The 15,594-nt window shown below is 48.9% G+C and overlaps 1 protein-coding gene across 2 annotated transcripts in view; it reads left to right on the top strand.

Annotated features, from left to right (window-relative positions):
* The window catches only part of LOC142588317 (uncharacterized), a 94,977-nt gene that overhangs the window by 30,129 nt on the left and 49,254 nt on the right, over window positions 1-15,594 (top strand). The gene's annotated exons all lie outside the window — the stretch shown is intronic.

The raw sequence follows: 15,594 nt of genomic DNA, 5'->3' as shown, positions 1-15,594 counted from the left end.
AATCTTGGCCACGGCGGCTGCATTTCGACGGGGGCGAAAGGCGAACACACCCGTGTACTTAGATTTAGGTGCACGTTGAAGAACCCCAGGTGATCCAAATTATTCCGGAGTCCCCCACTACGGCGTGCCTCACAATCAGGTCGTGGTTTTGGCACGTAAAGCCCCATACTTATTTTCTTTTTTGTTTTTGAAGTTTGCTGCGGAGGTTAGTAGAGTGCGATTAGATATGTAAGTGTAGATTCTCAAGAAAGCAACGTTGCCGAAGAAAAAAGAAAGAAAGAAAAAACAGTATACGCGAGAAATATATTTATGCTCGTTTTGTTGTTGTTGTTGTTTGTTTGTTCGTTGGTTCGTTTGTTTGTTTCACCGTTTGGGAGGAGCATTTCTTTGATCGCGTTCCTGCTACACTGCGCTATGCGTGTGCATAACGCTAGAGGCTTTCACGTGGTCGCGTAAAGAAGTATCTGGTGATATGTATGCAGAAATTATACCAGCAGAGGGGGAAGGGGTGTGGGATAAGATGACCAGGGAGGAAAGATAGCAGGAAGCATTGCGGTGATGAGAAAATATTTATTTGCATTCCACATGCCACAAGGTTCGTGTCTATATAGGTCAGATTGTTCGCCATATTTCGTGTCTTTGGCACAGCACTGTTTGTTTGTTGAAAAGCTTTGCGCGCCTGCCAAAGAAAGAAAGTGTCTTGTGAGCTGCATCTGAAAGCTGGGCTAGCTGTCGTGAGTATTTTGACGCGATTAACATTCTGTACTATCTACTTTCACGCCACTTTGCGGTTTGTATCGTGTTTCTACCATCTTTACTCTTGCGGTCTCTCCGATAAAGAAAGACTTGAAAACTAACCTGGCTTCCCGAGCACAGCAGCGTGACGCTGTGTCTGCTCGGCCACGATCACGAGTTGGGCAGCGAGGGGTTAACCCTAGGCGTTAGCAGGCATCGGCATTGTCCCCGGTGCTATCTCGGGGACCACGTGGAAGGCGGGGGACTTCGCGCGCGCGTCACTAGGCGGCGCAGCGTGTCCAGAGGAAGCGGACATGCTGGTGGCGTAACCCACCGCCCCGTTCCAAAGGGGACGCTCATAACATCCATCCATTCATCCATCCAAGCGCGAGAGAGGAGCCCGGCTGCAGTGTACTGTTCGTACGTGACGCGTTTCGGCTGTGGCTTCCCTTTCGGTGTCCTCATCACTTGTACGCAGATATGAATCTTAAACCTCTCTCCATTCTTACTGCATACTCGAGTTTCATAATTATATAACATTATATTCCTTTATTTTTTTCATAACCCTCTCTGTAAGGACCTTCGCAAGGGGGTTGACAGTATTGTTAAATAAATAAACAAACGAATCTTTACCAATCTTCTCAGTGATAAATCTCCCTCCACCAAATGACATGAGCACCACCACTCGAATCCTAATTGCATTAACGACGGTAAGCATCCCCAAAGATGCGTTCTGCCTGAGTTTTTGACATATTCGTACAGCGCTGGAAAAGCGAGAACACGCCACATGAAATTGATAGTATAAACCCCAACGCAAGCGATCTTGCGCGCGACAGCGACAAGCGACGCGACGGAGATGGCTGTCGCGTCGCTTGTAATCGTTGTAATCGTCGTAATCAATGAAAGCTATATATAAAAGGTCGGTTATATTCCGCACATTTCTCTATCACCTGATTGATAGTGTGAATATGGTCTACTGTTGAGTAGCCTTTACGGAATCCTGCCTGGTCCTTTGGTTGACAGAAGTCTAAGGTGTTCCTGATTCTATGCCGGTATGAGGGCAGCAATATAGGCGTCGAAACTAGCGTGACGCGTGCTTTGTTAACTTAAGTTGATGTGTTTTACTGTAAAAAGCAGCATAAAACATTTCTCAAGGTTTTCCAGTAGGTTCTTATCCTTGCGCGTATAAAAATTCAATCGATTGCTCGTTCCGTGCGACAATCGGAAGTACTTGAGTTATGTACATCCAGTTCCAGCCTCGCGCTATTGGCTAATCGCTCATAGTACTTCCGGGCGACAAGCGACGAATTCTAGATTTGCAGAACCGAGCGATCGCGCGACATGACCGAGCGATCTGTTCACGCGACGGCCCCATGCGTCGCTCGTCGCTGTCGCGCACAAATCGCACTCATGGGGTTTAGCCTTAAACGTCAACTGGTCTTGCATATACCGCAGGAGCGAGTGTTGTAAGAGTCTTCCACCGCGCCAGTTTCTGTAGGGGACCGAGATCGAGGCGTCATGCGTCCGCATTCTGCTCCCCACGCGCAATGCTTAACCAAGAGCATCAACGCCTTCACGAAACACAGTTTAGAAAAAAAAATAATAGTTTCCAAAAAAAAAAAAGTAAGGGCGTAAATAGAACTACAACTTGCCTGCAAATGGGGCTGGGTTGCCCGAGGTATATTTTTTCGTATCAACTCCGTATAAGGGTATAAGTGGGTGTGCATACAATTAACATATACGGGAAATGTGTTACCACAGCTTTCAAATCGAGAAAAAGAATGCTCTGACATCTTGAACAAAATGTGATGGGCAGGTGACGTCAATGACTCCTAAAATATAATAATTTAGTTCTTGGGTTTTACGTGTCAAAGCGACGCTGTAATGGGGGACTCCGGATTAATTTTTACCACTCGGGGTTCTTTAGCGTGAAGTCTAACTACACGAGCGTTTTTGCATGCTCCCTCCCATCGAAATGCGACAACCGTGGCCAGGGTCGGACCCGTGACCTCGAACTCAGTAGCGCAACGCCATAGCCATCGGTCTACCGCGGCGTGCGGCAGCGTCTTGATGGTGCTCGAAGGGCGCGTTACACTGTTGGCAGAGAGAGAGAGAGAGAGAGGGAGGCCGAAAATGTATTTGCCTGCAAGCGTAGATGTATACAAGCTGAAGGGAATGACCGTGCTGCGTTGTGACAACTCCTACAGACTGAACGCCTAGGCGGTGTTGGTTGTGATCGCCGTGGTCTGGAGGGACAATGTATGCTTGGTTATTAAGCACCGAATAGGGGAGCTATATATTGTGCAATTCAAATATTTCGTATCCTGGATATTATAAAAAAATGAAAACGAAGTGCAATAATTGAGTCACTTAAGTATGCTTAGGTGATTTGAGTGCGAAAGCATTATGACTTCGCTAATTAGTTGGTTACGTCCGTGATATGTGACGTTACACATCGTCGCATGTCCTTCACAACTCTAGCTTAATCCACTTTGCCCTAATTTGCGCCAACCTTAATTCACCTTCGTTCACTTCGCTGTAATTCACTTTGCTCCATCTTAAGTCACTTATTGTAACTTCAATTCTGTATTACTACTGACGTGTCATACAAGACGCCGATGATGTAACTGCTGATGATAATCTTTGGCCCCACTCGTTGCCTACAGAGTCGGTTTTCCTGCCTGATGGGACATATAATGCTTTCGCATTAATAATAGTACGCTGTCTCGTTGTTTATGTGCACGAGGCGGTTTCCTTTGACGTAGCAAAAACGAGAGCAAGTGGACGGCGGCACACGACCCGTGACCGGTGGCGACGTAGGCGTACGTGGTTACATTGTGTATTGTCTCCGCCTTTTGTTGCGCGAGGCGCACGGGGCCTGGAAACAGCCGAGACGCCCGAGGCAAGCTTTATGCGCGCGAATGCAACTCCGAACGTGTCACGTTGTCTGCGCAGCGTGGCGTGTCGTCCCCTCCCCTGTGCTCGACCTTTTCTCGTGATAATAACAATGTGAGCAGCAGGTGCTACTGCTGCTGCTGCTGCTGCTGCTGCTTGCGGCTTCTCAGAGCCCCTCGACACACAGGTCGGCTGCCATCGACAGATCGTTGCTCCTCCTTGCGTATAGCGCCGCCGTTGCATGGAGCGAGCGTATGCAATGTGCCGCCGCATGTGCGCATGTGTCCATGTGACGCGTGGTCGCGTTCATGCTGTCCGTATCTATCTATCTATCTATCTATCTATCTATCTATCTATCTATCTATCTATCTATCTACTTCGATGCTGGGCGGATTGCAGCCCTACGTCGCTCTAGCGCTGCTCCACGAATGCCCGCGGGCAGCGAGGCTACCACGCACCGGTGCAAACAAAATGGAATGATGGAAACTTTGCGCGCCCGCCGCTAGATGGCGCAGCTTGTCTGCAGGGAGGCGCGAGGGAGGAGCGCGCGCGTGGCGGTAATACGCCGCTCGTATGCCACCATACACGACACGTTTCGGGCATGAAAATTGCGGAGTGTCGCTGTATTACTTGGATTCTGATCGCTTCTACGTCGACAGGCACCGCGGGATGTGTTCTGCCAGGAATTTTTGTTTGTGCTGGTTGTTCTCCTCTCTTTTGTAACGTCTACACACACCACGTTTGAGGCAGAGCGGACAGGCTTCCGTCATTCCGTCGGCTTCGTCCCGTTCCTTATCGCTACGTAGGATGCATAAAGGAACTTTAGCTTGATGTGCTGTCATCCTATACTATATCGCCGTGCGTTAATGAGGCTCAGTTTCGCGGACGCTGCGCTGTCGCTCACTGTCGCGTATATGCACGCACTTAAGGTTGACGTTCCGCAATTAGTGCTTTAGCTTATCGCGATCACACGAGAAATGCTGTTGCGTTGCACTTAATTGTGTGCGCGGTCTGTACAGCAGTGCACGATGACGTCACTACGTAAATGCGCTGCCCTACAGACCTTCGTAACCGGATCGACAGTATGCACTCACCTTACATATTCAGACAGCGCTCGAGTGCTTTTATCTCGTTTGATCAAGGCAGGAATTGCCTGCGGAGAAGAATTATTATGAGGCAACGCAGAGAGGTCTGACAGAAGACCAACCTATATACTCGTGCTAGGAGCTAATTCATTAAGGGGAGCAAAAAAAGGAGGGCTGCGAGTGATGATGATGATATATGTATAGACAGTGCATACAGTACGCGTGAGTCACGCTCGTTCGTGGAAGTAATTGCCCATTTTTTATGGTGATATCAATTGCGCGTTCGCGCCGCCGTGCTGTCGCTGTATCGACGGCGCATGCGCGACCCGCGTGTGGGAGTTTGGGGGGCCTCCGAAGACGTCTGGCTGCAAAAAACGACAAAGCCACCTGTCACGTTCCACGGTCGCGTTCCACTCGGTCGGCTCTGCTGGAGCCAGAGCAGTGAGCATAGGTATGGCTCCCGCTGCTATGTCACGTGAGCGTTGTAAGTACCCACGCGCGTGGGCTTTCCTGCTGAGCATGTGTGCGCGTATGTTGTGCACACCGTGGTGCGTGTAACACCATGCATCTCTGTGGAACGCGTATTGTATAGTTAAGCGTCGAGCTATAAACCAGTCCATCTAACCCTTTCATCAAGCGCTGACGCTTTTCCGTCGATCACGTCTCGCGCACCATCTGGCCCAGGCTGGTTGCTGTCTTGCTGGATAGCGCGCACAAAAGAAGAAAAAGAAAGGAGAGACGCGTGCTTGATAGTGAGAGCTGCAGCACGGTGCTGGAACTATTAAACCGCGATCGCGCGCGACGTCTACACACTGGAAACAGTTCAAACCTTTTGGGATGCATCTTTGTCCCACAGCAATAGTTGCAGTCTGCATCATGCCAACGCAAAATAGCGCTTTCAGATTATGTCGCCGTCTGTGTCACACGGGTGCGCGAGTGCGCGTGCGCCAGCTTTCTCTAGCGTCGAAGACGAACGAATCAAACGGACGCATTTGTAGCGCTTGTGTAACCGTTTCTCGAAACCTTCGCTCCGTGTAGATCCCAAAATGTGTGTTGTTATCTGCATATTTCATTTTCCTTGAAATCGCGATGTCCATCTAAATCGTACATTGAACTTTGAGATAACGTTCGGATTCGAATGCGACTCCCGCGGAAATAGAGGCGAGCTTTATCCGAACTCCCGGCTGGTGATTGCGGGCTTTCCTTTGGTATAATGCCGCTTCCTTATTTCTTAGTAGCTGATGGGTGACCAGTGTGTACTTTTGGGCCGCGGACGTCGCTCTTCAGGGCGCGCGCGTGCGTTTTCTCGCGTTGTGTTTACCCGCCGTGTATACCACGACCCGCGGTATTTGCCTCCTCTTTCATCGGACTTCTTGGCCGCTGATATTCGAAGAGTGCATTGACCCCGATAGCGCGCCCTCGGTGCCTTGTTTGCGTCCGCTCGTTCGCACGTTTCCGTTAGTTCTCGCGACGGGCCGAAGGCGGCGCGACGTTCGTGCGTCTCGAGTTCTTAGCTTTTCAAACTCTTAGATTTTGAAACTCCGACAAGGAACGCCTCTATAGATTGGCAAGGAGGATAAGGAGACCCGATGGTATCGGTCTTTTGTTCGGCACGATCATATAAACCGGGCGTTTCAGTGAACCCCTTCAAAAATTCCTTTATATCGCCTCTGGCAGACGGCACAATTCTAGTCATTACTTGCTTGACAAACTAAAATTCGTAATCGACTAATTAACAAACATTCACTAAGTAAGTTTTAACTAATTACCTTATAGAACATATTGCAATTCACGAATTCTAGCGGATATGAGACAGCAAGGCATATCCACTTGAACACCATTTACGAGATATACGCCCTCAGACTTGCGGTAAAAAATGCACTGTCGTGCACTTACTTTCTTAACAACGTCGTCTTATGCATTGGAGCACAAAAGTAACTGGAACGCCAATGCATTTCTCTGCAAAGTTCGGGAATTATATCTCTGAACTGGTGTCATCATAAGAATTCGTTTCAAGTGGATCCGCCTTGCGAATTCCCCTGCTATAATTTGTAAATTGCAATGTGGGCCACAATGTAATTAGTTAAACACTTAATTAGATAACTTTTGTTGGTTAGTCGATTGTGCATTTCAATTTTGTGCGTGTGCGTGTGTGCAAGTCATGTCCGCCTTTGCCACAGGACATTAAATAAAAAAGGTTGAAAGCGTTCGTTGGAAACCCGGTATGAAGGTAACAGTGAGGCTAGACAGGGGAATTGTATTGTTGGGAGGGGCGCTGGATAGTACTTCCAGCGCTGATGCTGCAAAGTGTACGGCAAGGTGACCGCCGCGGCAGCTTACACTAAGAAAGGTTTGCGCCCCTTTTGGAGCTTACCTTGTCCCCAAACAGCAAGCGTCATCTCTATCGCGTGCGTTTCCTTTCGCCAACGCTGCGCAGCTGGTACTTCCAGGTCACGAATGACATGCGCGTTATCAACGTAGTACAGTCTTGACAGGAAAGCAGCGAGTTTTCAAGAAATGAAACGCAAGCGAGACAGACGACGGTTATCGTTCGGGGTCAGGACGCGCCTCAACGGGTGCAAACTTTTTCTTTAAGAGTTCTTGGTTTTCATTTACCTTATTAGTCCTAGCATAATTTATATTGCGTAACATGGCAAATGATTAAACATAACGAATAAATAACGAATATGACTTTTCTGGCTTGATTGTCAGTGTTCTTCATATGTATGATGTACATTTTTACTGAGAGCTGGAATATTGAGGGGGAAGGGGGGAGGTGTACCAGAAGGAGATTATGCAAATAGTAATAACAATAAGCACTGGCGTCGTGCATCTTGGCATCCGCACCCGGTCCTTTCGCGACACCCTTAGGTACACGTTAGGGAACCCCAGGCCTTCGTAATCAATCCGCCACCGTCGCCCAAGGCGCGCATCTCGCAGCCGCCTCTAATGAATCCAGTGAACGTGGGGAACGTCTGCACCATTTAGTGCTCTGCTCGCTCACCCACGCTTTGTGAAACGGGTGGGCCATTTCTTGCGCAGAAAGCGAACCCCCCTCCGTGTTGGCAATTTCTCGTTCTTTCTTTTTTTTTTTTTTTCCAGAACGTGAAAAGTGAAAAACGATGCGACGAGAGCTCGTTTTCTCCTGTTGTCGCTGGCTCGGTCGGTGGGCCTTGGTGTTGCCGAGACAATGACCGCCGCGGCGCTTTTCTTTTTTTCCTGGAAAACAGAAAGAAAAAACAAGAAATCGAAACAAAGCAGGGATCATCGGACGAACGCGCGCTCGTGGTTTCGAGCTGAAACGACCGTCTCGCCTGTCGCCCAGCTGACAGGTGCAGCAGCAGCGTCCACCGTCTTTTTTTTGTCTTATACTTTTCGGTCCTTTGTCATCTTTTTCCTCCCTCCTTTGTCTAATACCTCTCTGCCTGGTACGTAACCCGAAGAAAGGACTCATGCGGCAACAGAGGGCCGGTTCCGATTCGACGTATTCTGTGCTCTCTCTCTCTCTCTCTCTCTCTCTCTCTCTCTCTCTCTCTCTCTCTCTCTCGTTTTTCCATGAAGGAGGAAAAGGAGGATGCTTTGGGAGGGGGGGGGAAGGGTATGGGAGGGATTGCATTGGAAATGTGCGGCTATAGAGCCTGTTGTCTCTTCTTCGGGAGTCATGTGTCTCGGACCGCCTGCCTGCCGGGAACCTTTTGTTTTGAGCGGGATTCACGTGCCTCTCCTTTCGCTCTGCGAGCCGTCTATAGCTCTGACACCTGTTGTTTTGTTGACCCCCCCCCCCCCCCATCACCATTCGTGTCCGGTGCAACGATCGCGCAGCTCCCTGCGTCGTTTCGTCTGTCGCGCTCGGTGTGTCTGTATTTTTGTGCGGTTGGGGGCAGCACGCTGCTGTTCCCTTTGTATTCTTTTTTTTTTTTTTAACGATGTCGAATCGCGGGGGCGAACTAAAAGGTCGACGCGCCTGCCCGTCGATGTCTCGCCCGGTTCGGGAAAGTGCGCTGTTCGTGGTTTCGTCGTTTCCCGTTGGTTGCGCAATCCGCGCACGAGATTGCGCCGGTTTACGTGTCACGTTAATATGATCGCCTGTTGTTCCGCAGCGGACGTGTCAGGGGCAGGAAAAGCAAACAAAACGAAAGGAGGGGATTTCAACGCCCTTCTAATTACGTTTTCACCGCGCTGCGGAAAGACGGGCTTCTTAATCCAGCCTGCCTCTGCTGGTATTACTTCCGCGCTGGTGCAGATACGTTGATTCTCTCTCTCTGTGTCTCTTCTGACGGATGGTGGAGATCGACTCCTCAAATGTGCCCAACAGACCCACGCTCGATGGAGGCAGTATATGTGGCGGGGCGCTCGAGCCGTTGCCTGGACCACATTTTGCCGCTAAAGACAACATAAACTGTACATTTATTTAGTGTCCCTTGAAGAGACACCAACGAGATAGGCTGAATCCGTTTTTCCTTACAGATCATTATTTCAAAACTCTATTTTAGTTTATGTTGCGATAATATGTTGACTTCTAGAAGGGAATGTGAAAATAGAAGTCTCGTTTTGTTATTATTTTTATTTCGCGCCCATACCCCAGCGCCGGCACGTCGGCGTGACAGGTCTCGAATTATTATTATTATTATTATTATTATTATTATTATTATTATTATTATTATTATTATTATTATTATTATTATTATGTGCTCTTGGATCCGTTAAAGTACTCAAACTTGCGAAGTTCTGTCTTTTGTATCTTTTGGAATACAATGTATTCGACATTTGCCGATAACGAAAAATTAAATATACGCCAAGCAAAATCCATGACGTCACCTTGAGCTGGTCCAGGGACTTCAAGGTGGCGTCGCCACCTGCCTTGCTCCTTTTTGCGTCTTTGTTTCGTTATCAAGCCTCCTCTGGGTAAAAGCGGCTTTTCATTTTTTTTTTCTTCTCGTCCAATTGTTTCTTACACTTGATAGCGACATCGCTGCAAAGACAGGGCGATGACTAGTGCACTGTAAATTAACGCTAAAAAGCGAATAACGGTGTAAGTGAACCTGCAACTCGTACCCTTACATCCTTGTTTTTTGGGTGTAAGGGTGTGAGGTACAGACTGATTGACAACCTTATTCGCATCTAAGGGTGTAAATTATTTTACCGTGTGGAGACAGACGCGGTGACGAAACATGACTGACGCTGGTTCGCTGTTAAGAGGAAGCTTTAGCTCGGGTGCTCCTATATAAATGCATGTAAAAGGAGAATTCGTTTTTCACGGCAACCACATCGAATTCGACGAGGTTTGTTGCATATTAAAGAAAATCGTAAAATCTTGTGACGCTTGGTATCGAACTTCCGCTTTCGGTCGTGTATTCTTTATTAAAAATTGGCAAAAATCGAAAATTTTCAGAAAACGAAACCATCAAATTTTAAGCTCCATCTCAGCAGTGAAGCATCTAATAGTACATCTAAGGCGGACAATATTGATATGTTACACATAAATCCTAAAACAATTTGTAATATGGAAATACAGCTTTTGCAGAACCCTTATACACAACGTAACAAATTAAGATATAAATTGACATGTCAAATTTGTCCGCTTTGAATGGTCGAATGGATGCCGTTTACAAAACCGCGATATCTGTTCTTGAAGCAGAGCTGTCATTTGTAAACTTCCGGCTTCCATCTTTCCCAAGTTTCAAATTTTTTGAAATTTCTTTCAACAAAACCCAGGCCCTAAATCGAAATCCCGCTCACAACAGTCGCTAGAACTTAGCTTTCTCTCTCAAATGCAACGAATGTCATTAACATCGGTTCCGGTGGTTACCTCAGAAAAGTGTTTTTTTGCGTTTTTACACGTACTTCAATAGGCCGCGTCGGAGTTTGGGCCCCGACCTAGAGCTTCCTCTTAGAGGTTCGATTCACGAACATACCGCCCCAACCCATTTTGTCCCTGCAGCGTCTATTTAAAGTCGGGACGTCCTGCGACATCCGACCGTGGGCGATGACAGATGGCTCTACGCAGAGGAGGAGCCGCCGGAACGTGCGCATAAAATAACGCGGCGGCCGTCATCGTCTCCGGCGGGGCGTCAGCGAAAGGCGAGCCCCGCGGCTTCCTCTGGGAGCCCGAGACCGGAAATAAACACCGGTGTCCGCGCGCACGGGTTACTTCGCGGCCATAGGTGCGACGAGATCGCGTGTCCGCGAGTACTATGGCTGTGCACAGCCGACGCCGCCGTCTGTGTGTGTGTACGACGTATACGGAGACCATTGTTTCGAGTAGTGTTTTCGTGCTTCGACGAGATGGGTTTCTCTCTCTCTCTCTTTCGTGGGTCCCGTGACATCGACGGTAGCATATGCGACTCCTTTTTCATACCACGGGTGTGTGCGTGTATGAGTGAGGTGGACGAGGGAGGGGGGTCGAGTTTTTCCGCGGATCCCAGGGCACGTGTGCAGGCACGCGCGCGCGCTCTGTACGTGACACCGTGTGCCGTCTCGGTGTCGGTCCGTTCGATTCGCCCGCACTTTAAGCGAACTATACTGCAGGAACAGCTCGCCATTCGTTTCACCAGTGCAGCGTGGCGTCGTCTGCACGTCACCATTCGTTTTCTTCGTCGGTTTTTTTTTTCTTTTCCCCCACATAGTGCAGGGTTCGTGCATAACGAGTTCGTAGCATTTCCAGCGCTACATTGGGAAATCTGTAATTCACAGGGCTCGCGCAGTTAATTACGCATTATATATATATATATATATATATATATATATATATATAGTGCTGTTTTATTTTTGGTTGTTTTAAATAATTGCTATTTCGGAATGAAAGATTGGTGGAACTGCGGTAGTATATATTACAGTGGCCGTGGGCGTGTTGCGAATCTGAGGCCGAGGTCGCTGATTCGATCCCGGACGCATTTCGACGGGGCCGGAATGCAAGAAGAAGGCCGTCCTACTTAGATTTAGGCGCAAGTTAAAGAACTTCGGGTGATTAAAATTAATCCGGAGTCCCTCCGCTACGGCGTACCTTGCAGTCAGATCGTGGTTATGGAACCCAGTGGTCAAAAAATAAACCGGTGTCGCCCTCACCACGGCGTGCCCCATAATCTAAACGAGATTTTGGCACGTAAAACCTCGTAATTTAAATTAATATTTAAACCTAAGAATTGTTGGAACCCAGCGCCTTGGGCGATCGCCCCGTTACGCCGTTCTTAATTCCAGATGTTCATTAGCGCGATAGCGTTGAGGGACCCCCGTGTCACAAAAAAAAACCCGACGTCGGCGTCGGACGTCGCTTGGCGAAGAATAATTCCGAACCACAACCACGCAGGCCCTCCGCCTGGCGCAGATGCGTTACTGAACTAATTGAACTCCTCAAAGTGAAATACTTCAGAAAAATGGTAAAGTACGACCTAAACACAACACACAGACATGATAGCGTCGGAGTTTAATTTGGATATACCAGAAAACAAAATTCTGTTACGCAGAAACTCAAACGCAACCCCCTTTTCCGAGCCGCGCGTTCCGCTCGCTTCCTTGCAACAGCACCATTGCGCTAGCCCTCCGCGTAACGGCAAGAAAGCTGCGATTGCCGGGAGGCGTTACAAGCAGTCAGGGATCTTTGGAATCTAGGGCGTTAGAGGCGACGCTTAAGCGCCCTCCAAATTTTTTCTCACTTTGGATGCGATCATTCCTTGTTATTGGCCACGTGGACGAAAGGGTGCGGGTGTAAGGATTAAGGGTCTTGGAGATCCTGAGCTAAGTAGCGCATTGCGTGCGCGTACGGTCAGTGATGTTCCGTACCTTGCAGCAGAATTCCTATGCACGAAAATTCGCCATTTGCGACAATGTACCCTGCTTTACTCCAAGAAATAGCGCCGAAAGTCCCCCCCCCCCCCCCCACACACACACAATTCGCAATACGCAATACGAGAACTCAATTTATGATGTGGCACTTTCTAATGTCGGTTCTCGACACATATGCCGCGTAGACAGCTCTAAAGCATCAACACAGGTGGCTCGCAGCTTTCTAGCGATTCTGAGGTCACCTTATCCAATATAGATGCAACAAATTGCAGTTCGCGTGTTATGCCGAAACATCACGACAGCTTTTAAAAAATAAATGCTATTAGAACTTGAAGCCGACCGACTCCAAGTTTGCCCGCTGCACTGAAACGGTTTTGCTGTCGTTTGTCAAAGTGATGGCTTAACTCAAAGGTATAGTTCTAATATTTACTTCATCAATATTAAAATTACCCGCAATATCGCAGATTCCCTTGCTCCCTTTCGTCCAAAATTGTGGCTGAAAATTAACCGAAAAAAAAAGGGGGGGTGGGAATTTTCTGCACAGAACATCACTGCGTACAGTCGCCTAAAAGACCAAGCGCGGAGGTGACTTCCCTTATCTCTGGGCGGCGCCGGGTGGGTGCGCATGCGCTCGCCTCTCTGTTTGCCAACACCCAAACTGACGGCAGCGCCTTGCTCGGGACGTCACATTTTTCTCCCCCCCCCCCGTCTTTGTCTCTGCACACGCGCCGACGTCCTCGTTAGTGCGCGCACCCGTGAGTCTCGGGCTGTCGGCCTCGCTTCGCGGCGCGTAGGTGGAGGAGCGTCCTCCCCCTTTGCAACACTGCGAGGAGCGGCTTGGCCAGCGGTGCATCGTCCGCGCAGCGCAGCGTCGCCCGCAGTCACGTGCGTCGGGGACTCGCTCGAGCAGACGGCTTGTTTACGTGTGTCTCTTTTGCCCCGTGGCGCGCGCGCGCGCGGTCGGCCACCACGCATGGAGTTAGCGGCGTAGAGGCGCTGTAGGTTGTAGCGCATGCAAAGGGAAGGGGGTATGCATCGAAGACGTGAAGGCGAGGACCTTTTTACCCACGCCCGCGGTCATGGGAGCAGCGGACAAGTTGTCGATGCGCATCTCTGCCCTCGCGCGTGCTTCGTCCGTTCACATGTCTGTGTATTGCAGACGTACCGCCGCCTTCTCTGAGGTGCGCACTCTTTTAAAAACACGCCGCAGAAGTGCTTTAGCGCTGAAGCCGTGCTTCGGCGCACCACGCTTTCTTTCCTTTCGCTCTCTTTCTTTGTATTTCCTTGTTATTTTTGTTCCGGTTGCTGAGCGCCGCTAAAGTAAGTTGACGCGCTAGAATCGCCACGGCGCAATTGCCTTGTGAACATGTAGTTAGAAAAACCGTTAATTTGTAATAAGTTCTGCTGTTCAGTTATATATGAAGTGAGGCGCTTGTGATCTGTCTAGTGTGGACGGAACTCGAAAGCGTAGGTGTGTACGTGTTTGAACCAACTTGTATACGTGCAGGACTCTCGTGTATCAAAGGATGAGGACTACGAAGCGCATATATTATCTGTTAGTGGCATGGACGGACGTCAAGTGAACTCTCCGTTGTGGCGATATCATTGTTGGTTTCGTTGTCGACTTTCTTTCAGTCTTCTATATTATCGTTATCCTTTATTCATTTATCTTTTGCTGCATAGCGAGGAAATGCTTTACCTCAACTCCCCACGACAACCTTTACATAACAGAAAGAAAAGGAGGGGGGGGGGGGGGGGGAGGAGCTTGGATACGACGGCCGACCGCTTCTTTACTGAGCTTTGTGCTTGCCCGTAAAGTACTCGCGTAGCCTCGGAGACGCGCAATCTCGGAGGCCACGGTATTTCGCCTTGTCCTTCGCCGCACTTCTACCGGAAACGCTCGCATCGCGCCGGTCTTAGGTGCAGGGTCGCTCCATGCCGGGCCACTTTGCGTACACGCCAATCGAGTCCGAACGACCCGTCCGTGACGGACGCTGACGTCGCGCCGCGAGTTTTTCTTTTCTTTTTCTTTTTTTTTTTTTTTTGTGACGCCACGAAACCCCCAAACCAGCATTCGCAACATTCCCAGCATCTGAAGCCTGCACTTAGGTGCATCGCGCCACTTCCACACGAAAGGAGGCCCGGGATGCCGCAAGTGAACGCAACGGCTCGTGGGATCTCGGAGGCCAAGCCCGCTTTCGGCGAGGGGCCGCCGTCGCGCCTTGCGTGTGCAGCTGCGCGGCGACAGTGCCGCTCCAAACAAAGAACTGTTGTTGCCTGGCACTGACGCAACTGATGAGCAACTGCGTTCCGGGAAGCGCCGCGGTCGCAGTTATCGGCCGAGGCCGCGACACCCCGTGTACTCTCGGTTCGGGATAACCTTTTGCTCTCTCTCTCTCTCTCTCTTTTTTCTTTGCTTGTTTGGTTGGTTGGTTGGTTTATTAGGAGCCCTCGAATTCGGCGCTCGAATATTATTCGCCCGTACGCTTGTTTTACGGCGCTCGCTTTGCCGGATGCCCTTCCCGAAGGAGCGCTGCACATGTATGCTGCGCGCCAACGCCGTTTTCTTTTTTTTTTTTTTTTTTCATTTTGGGCTCATAGCAACAGGTGGACAGCAGATTTTCCTCTTCGGAAGAAATAAAAAGAAAAAATATTTATATATCGCATTCGAATGCCAAATCCGGATCGCGGATGAAAGCAACTGGTGCGGAGGCATCCAGGACCTGCGCAATATCCTGGAAAACAGTTTCCGGGATGCCGCAGATTTTAAAAAAATGGGAACAGAAAAAAAAAACAAGAGGGGGTGGGGAGGAGTATGGACTATGCATGCTGCAGGCGTACTAATATATATATATATATATATATATATATATATATATATATATATATATATATATATATATATATTAGTTGCCTGTTGCAGGTAACAGAATTGATCTGGATTATTGAACGAGGCAGACATTCCTTGCACGAGAAACGTGAACACAGGCTCAGTTAATTAACAAATGATCGTTAATTATATTTTGTATTAATTACTTTACGGCACGTATTGCAATTTACGAATTGTGGCCGGTGAGTACGCAAGACGTGTCCACTT

The sequence above is a fragment of the Dermacentor variabilis genome, chromosome 7 (genome assembly GCF_050947875.1).
Source record: "Dermacentor variabilis isolate Ectoservices chromosome 7, ASM5094787v1, whole genome shotgun sequence".
Classification (NCBI taxonomy): domain Eukaryota; kingdom Metazoa; phylum Arthropoda; class Arachnida; order Ixodida; family Ixodidae; genus Dermacentor; species Dermacentor variabilis.
The sequence above is the reverse complement of the archived record's forward strand: the minus strand, read 5'-3'. Positions and strand labels throughout refer to the sequence as shown.